Source organism: Cygnus atratus, chromosome 2 (assembly GCF_013377495.2).
Source record: "Cygnus atratus isolate AKBS03 ecotype Queensland, Australia chromosome 2, CAtr_DNAZoo_HiC_assembly, whole genome shotgun sequence".
Taxonomy (NCBI): Eukaryota; Metazoa; Chordata; class Aves; order Anseriformes; family Anatidae; genus Cygnus; species Cygnus atratus.
Window position 1 is genome coordinate 44110338 of NC_066363.1, and position 6027 is coordinate 44116364.

Below are 6027 nucleotides of genomic sequence, written 5' to 3' on the forward strand. Positions count from 1 at the left end.
AGGTGGAACCCACGCAAGGGTTATGGCGATCACGCTTCTCCTGGTACTGGTGCCTTGGTCACAAACTGCATCCCACCCTGTAAACCTGAATAATAACACTCCATCCATTCCACCCTGTAACACACAATGTAAAGATGCTCTCCCTTTCAATGTGCAGCATGTCCCCAGCTCTTCCATTTCCCATTGGAGGAATATCCCCGAAATAAGAAATCTGCTCTTTCCCAAAGAGCACGTTAAGAGTTACCAAAGTACTCACGTGCACCTCCAATTTCTTTCATTCTGCAGGAAAACAATACTAAGTGGGCAAAGAATCAGCCACGAGCTCTGCAGTCACCAAAGGAAAATCAAAAGCTATTTTCCTGTGATTTCCAACAGCAGACACGTATGCATGTTTATACACCTATTTTGCTTCCAAGGTAGTTCATGCCACTACAGAGACATTCAACCCCAAAGCAAAAACATCTATGGCTGATGAGTATAAGAACAAAAAGAGATTAACTGTTAGGGATTGCTGCTATTTGCATACAATCTATTGCATTTCTGGGCAGAAAAGGCTAAAAAGAGGGCTGACAAGGTTTAAGAACTATGTGTAGTTCAGTGAAGCTTTAAATCAAGTTAACACTCGCACAACCCTTGGGGGATTTGCATAATTTTCATAATGTGCAGCATGTTTTTGCCTCCTGATAGAAGCCATCAGTTATGTAAGCAAATTGGTTGCATAATTATGCAGATGGGAAAATAATTTTAATTGATTCAACAGAAAAGTGTGCTGTTCATTTGTTCATTTCACCTGGGATTTCTTTTACTCAGTGAGGGAAAAAAATAAATTGGGAGAGAGAATCAGGAGGTGACGCTGCCAGATACCAGCTCCATTGCACAGGGTACCTATTTTCAAACAGATCCAGGACAATAACCTCCTCCCACCTTTCTGAGCACAGGAACGAAATTCCTACTTTTTAGCCAAAAGGTCTCACTATATATAGTTTACAAATATTGTCACAACATCCCATGGGAGTAATATTGTGGCTTTATCTGGTCTCGTTCTCCTTTATAGGTTGGGCTTACCTGTCATTCTGCATAGTTCCTCCCACTGGCTCAGCAGAAATGGACTTCAGGTGTGACTGTATGTCAGCAGAAAGGCCAGAGGTCCGTAAATACAAATGGGTACTCTACACCTCCAAATAATTTCTATAAAGTGGCACACACATTTCTGAATGGAAAGGTTGCTTTACAACAAAGTTAACATCTGAAAGAGTATGTATTTTGACTACCTCTTGACCCCTAACAGAAGGAAACATAAGCATCACAATGTGAGAATTATGAGAAATGTGAGAATTAAAGTCATGTTTTTGCAGTGGAAAATTCCACTAGCCTTGCATATTCCAAAGTGATTGTGGAGGCATAAACAGTGGCATAGCAGTGGGGAGAGAGTATGTTAAGCAGATAAGGGGACAGTAGAAGGTTCCACTGTCCCCAGATAAGGAGGATAGCTAGGAAGAACAAGACGAACAGTGCAAAATTGGTAAAAACAAAAAATCACGGGCCCTCTAGTCACAAGAGTATAAGGAAAAAAAAAGGAAAACGAGAAATAAAAGGTTGGTCAAATAAAATTGTACATATATGGAATAGTAATAAGCGTTGAGTAGTTTGTGAACCTGTGGTATTCAGCCAATAAGGAAATGGGAGGAATTAAGCATCAGGTAATAAGGAACATAAGGTTATGATACACTTTTGCTGTGCACTCCTGCTTGCAGGACGCCCACCACTGCAATCGTGAATAAAAATGCTAGTTCACTGAGATCCTCGCCTGAGCCTGTGTTATTGGCTGCAGATTGTTTCTCACAACAATGAAGTTGCTACAGAGAGCAAAAGAGCCCTTCTCTCCTTGCTCCTTTATTTCTGTCCTCATCCTCAGCCTGCAGGGAAGTCGAAAAGTGTTATCAGTTTCTCCAGTCCCATTACACGCAAAGCACAGAAGCTCTGAGGCCAGTAACGTCACTAGCAGTTTTTGATACTAGACATGATACCAGTCATTTTAGAGGAGATGCAGAATGATTAAAGACTGAAAAACGTAGACCTGCGATTTGCCACAAGACAAAGATACAAGATACATCCAGAGAATGTGAAAGGACAAAAATGTGAACTAGCAATCGCTCTTAATGTGGCCATTTTTTCCTATGCTGAGGAGTATAGCACTAAGATTTTGGTAATTAAATGCTTGATTGCTACACCAGAGACGTTTCATTTTACTCTCTCTCCTCATGTGAGAAGTCTCACTAGCATCCCATTAGAATTCTTCAGTGAGCTGAGCGCAGCACACAGGCCATTCCCCCAAATCCTCCACTCGAGCCTGCAGTTAAAACTGGAAGCTGGCCATGTCCACAGCTGGGAGCTTCAGCCCAATTTATTCATGAGCATTTGCTACATTATGTGCTATGGCATGGTGAAAAAATGCATAATCTGACTGATTTCACACATTCTTAACCTCTTCACACAGTATATCATACTTGAGATCCTTGTAGTTGTTACTAGATATTAAACTCTCTACGTCTACGGGCCATTGGCCTATCCTTTCATATAGCCATGAATGTTAATTATAGAGATCTGAATGGAATTAAGTATTTTAATGACAACACTGATTCACAGGTGTTTTGGATATTTCACATAAAGAATAAAACCCAACATTTATTAACATCTTAACAATTCCTCCAAAATGATATCCCCCCTTTTACTACATTATAAAACATCGTAAAACTATCAAGCTTCTACCTCCAGCTTCTCACCTCCATCCAAGATGTGGGTTAAAAAACTCTCAAAACTATCAAGGCTTCAAAATAAAATCGTTGCAAGTCTTCCAAACTACGTTATTCTGCTTTAGTTACAAGAAACTGTCCGTACCTAACAAAAGTCATCTTTCCAAGAGCATAGCTTGTAATCAGTGAAAATTGAAGATTTCCATGAAGAAAAAGGGCATTTCTCATACATCATTAACTAACAACATACTGAATAAGGATAGCTTTGTCTAGATTTAGCTATTGAGTGCAGCATAGGATTTTTTTTTGAAGCACTGTCTCTATCTCCAAACACCTAAGTATACCTTTTGTCTCCTATATATGGCAAAAAAAAAAAAAAAAATCTATCAAATGAGTTGCTCCTCTCTAACAGAGTTCTTTCAGCTATTAAGAAACAGTAACTTGTATAAGGGGAAAAGCAAAAAGAGGGATATTTTCTACAGTGGCTAACTGCAAAAATGCATCTTCTCTGTTGTCCTTAACTTTAATCTTTGGAATATTTCTTCATCTTTTCAGGAGCATTTCCATTCCACAACGAAGTTTTCCTCACTTGCTATGTCCTTTTAGCACATGGAATTTCTGTCACCAAAAGGGTACTAAGAACGCTGATCAAGAAACCTTTCTGAAATTTTGATACACAACAAAATGACCGGATTTGTACAGTATTTCAAAGACCCAGGAAGTATGAAAGTGTGAGATAAAAGACTTACAGTAAGTGAGATAAAAGACTTACAGTAAAGCTATTTAAATTGCCTATTGGTTTATCATGGTGACAGGGAGCTGTTTCTGTATTGACAGAAACAGCTGGATCCTGATGCACCCACCGGTTTTAACAGAACTTCTTAGCAGTGATGTGGGGAGGTTGCTTTGCCTGTTAATATAAAATATGACTGAGATTGCATCACATCAGCTGAAGACGATACTCAGGAGATGGAGCCAAAACATTGCACAAACTTTCCACAGTTCCAAGCTAACCTGGAAAGTCGATGGCTAATCTCTGAAGAATAAATCAACATTTGGATTTTTTTTTTTTTCTGGGGCTGCTCTAAGCAAAAATTCAAGGTTACTTATAACAGAAAAATAATGCTGTCCCTAGAACATCCCAACTTTTGAAGCCATAAGGATTATTAAGAGAATTTTGTCCTCCTGCATCTCTCAAACAGTATTAGCCACATCTGGTACTGCTTACAGAAATGTGGGATTTAGCTGAGGTTCAGATAGCTTCTGACTAATTCCAAGGAAGATTAAGCTACAAAGGATCTTACAAGACGTAATTAGCAAAAATGACTTAGTTTCTCACTGTTGACTACATTGCCAGTTTAATTTGTTGAAATCTCCAAAATTGCTCTTGCCTGTAATGCTGGAGTGGCTGGAAGAACGTCAGTTCAGATTTCTCATCTGAAACCCGATCGCTTCATATACAGCATTCAGCTACTAGGGAACAAAGCAGCAGAATGCTAGTGGATTTGACTAAGTGGACAGCCTTGCAAATGGGAGAGCCATCTCAGACAATACCAAGTGGTAGAACCCAAAGTCTGTTTGAACTAGCACCAATTGCTTCTCAAGGACAAGGATTTTAAAGAAATGCCATCTGATCGTTACTACTGAACCTGCTAGTTTTTGTAAGGAAAGCAGGTGAGACCCCTACAGAAGCATGATAAGTTGCAAAAACTTAAGAGCTTCTATCCCTGTATTTTTCTGTATAGGTGGGACAGTGATCTCAGAGGTCATCAGACTCGAATCTTCCTTCCTCCAGTAGCAGTTCCAAGACAGACTGGATGAGCAGTGGTATCAGATGAAGAGGGCCATACAACAACCAAAGATCAGATAAATGACATCAGATTAACGAGACGGACCCCAAGACTAGAGTAACACCCCCCTCTCCCCCAACCAATAAAACACCAACACCACTCCAAAACCCTCAACAACCATCCAGCTCTAAAATCATGATAGCTTCATGACTCAAAGAACACCTGCAGTAATGCTGTGAGAACTGAGACTCATGCTGCCTCAGAGGGAAAGATTTTTAAAAAACTGAGGGTTTACACCACCACCTTGGCTGTCACTAATGATGGAACAGGCTTTGAAAAAACACGTAAGCTTCCATACCCAAGAGAGCAGAAATTCTCAGCACAAGAAGCTCTAATGGGGATGGAGAGCAGGACCAAAACAGCTGCATGTCATGTCTGTGAAGGTTGGTACTGGAGATCTTAACGCTACAGAAGTGGAGAGCTTGGGCAAGTAACAGCTTTGACAAAGGTCCCATTGATTTGCCATTCAGTCCTTCCTCTTCAGGTTGCAGATCCGTAAATAAAGTCTGACTTAAATATTCCATGCCCCAGATATGATTCATGATTTGCAGGTGAAAAAAGAATTCCTGAAGAAATAGGAATGCTAGAGCCAGCTTGCTACAAGCCTCCATCTTGTCATACTGTTGGCAGAAACTTAAAAATGGTAAAGTCAATTATCAGATGTGAAGGCAAAAAACACTTCCCACTAAGAGCAACCATCAAGGGAGAGAGAAAGTTTTCCTTTTCAGTGAAAACGCACAGACACGCAAATGTGAAGCCATATACAAGCTGTTATCTAGCCACAACTAAACCTTCAGCTGTGAGCAACTTGCATAGACTCTCAGTTCTGTGAAGGAAAGGTATCCTAAGTCAGGCATGTCTCATGCGACAAATGATTTTGAAGATATTTTATTCTCACTGCTTTTTACTGGGTGTTTGGGGTAAGGAAATGAAGGCCTAAGGGGCCTTCATTTGGGTGGGACAATATCACAAGGTACTGTAAGGAAGACAAAAGAAAACGTATTACTTTTACAAATTATGAAACAATGTGGAAAACCTCTCACTGGGGAACAGCAGAAACGCTCAATCAAAGCTGTTACCTACATAATAGCACTTGTTGGGAAAGTAGTAACAGCTAGTGCTATGTTCTCCTTAAAAAGGAGAATGCAGATTCTGAGGCTAGAACTTTCTTGTCATATAGTGATGTCATTAAAATACACCTACGTAAGCCATATAGTTAGGAAAAAAACTGCTCTTTTTGTCCTACTATCTGCATTATCATCAACGTAAGTACTTAAAAACACAACTTGAGTTTTGAAGCCTTGCTCTAAGTCAATAAGGCTGAACACAGTGGCAAATACCTTTAGTAATTTTTATTAGTTTTAACAATGATTACTTAAACCACTGAACACCCTCCCCCGAAGTCTTTATTTATTAATTAATGA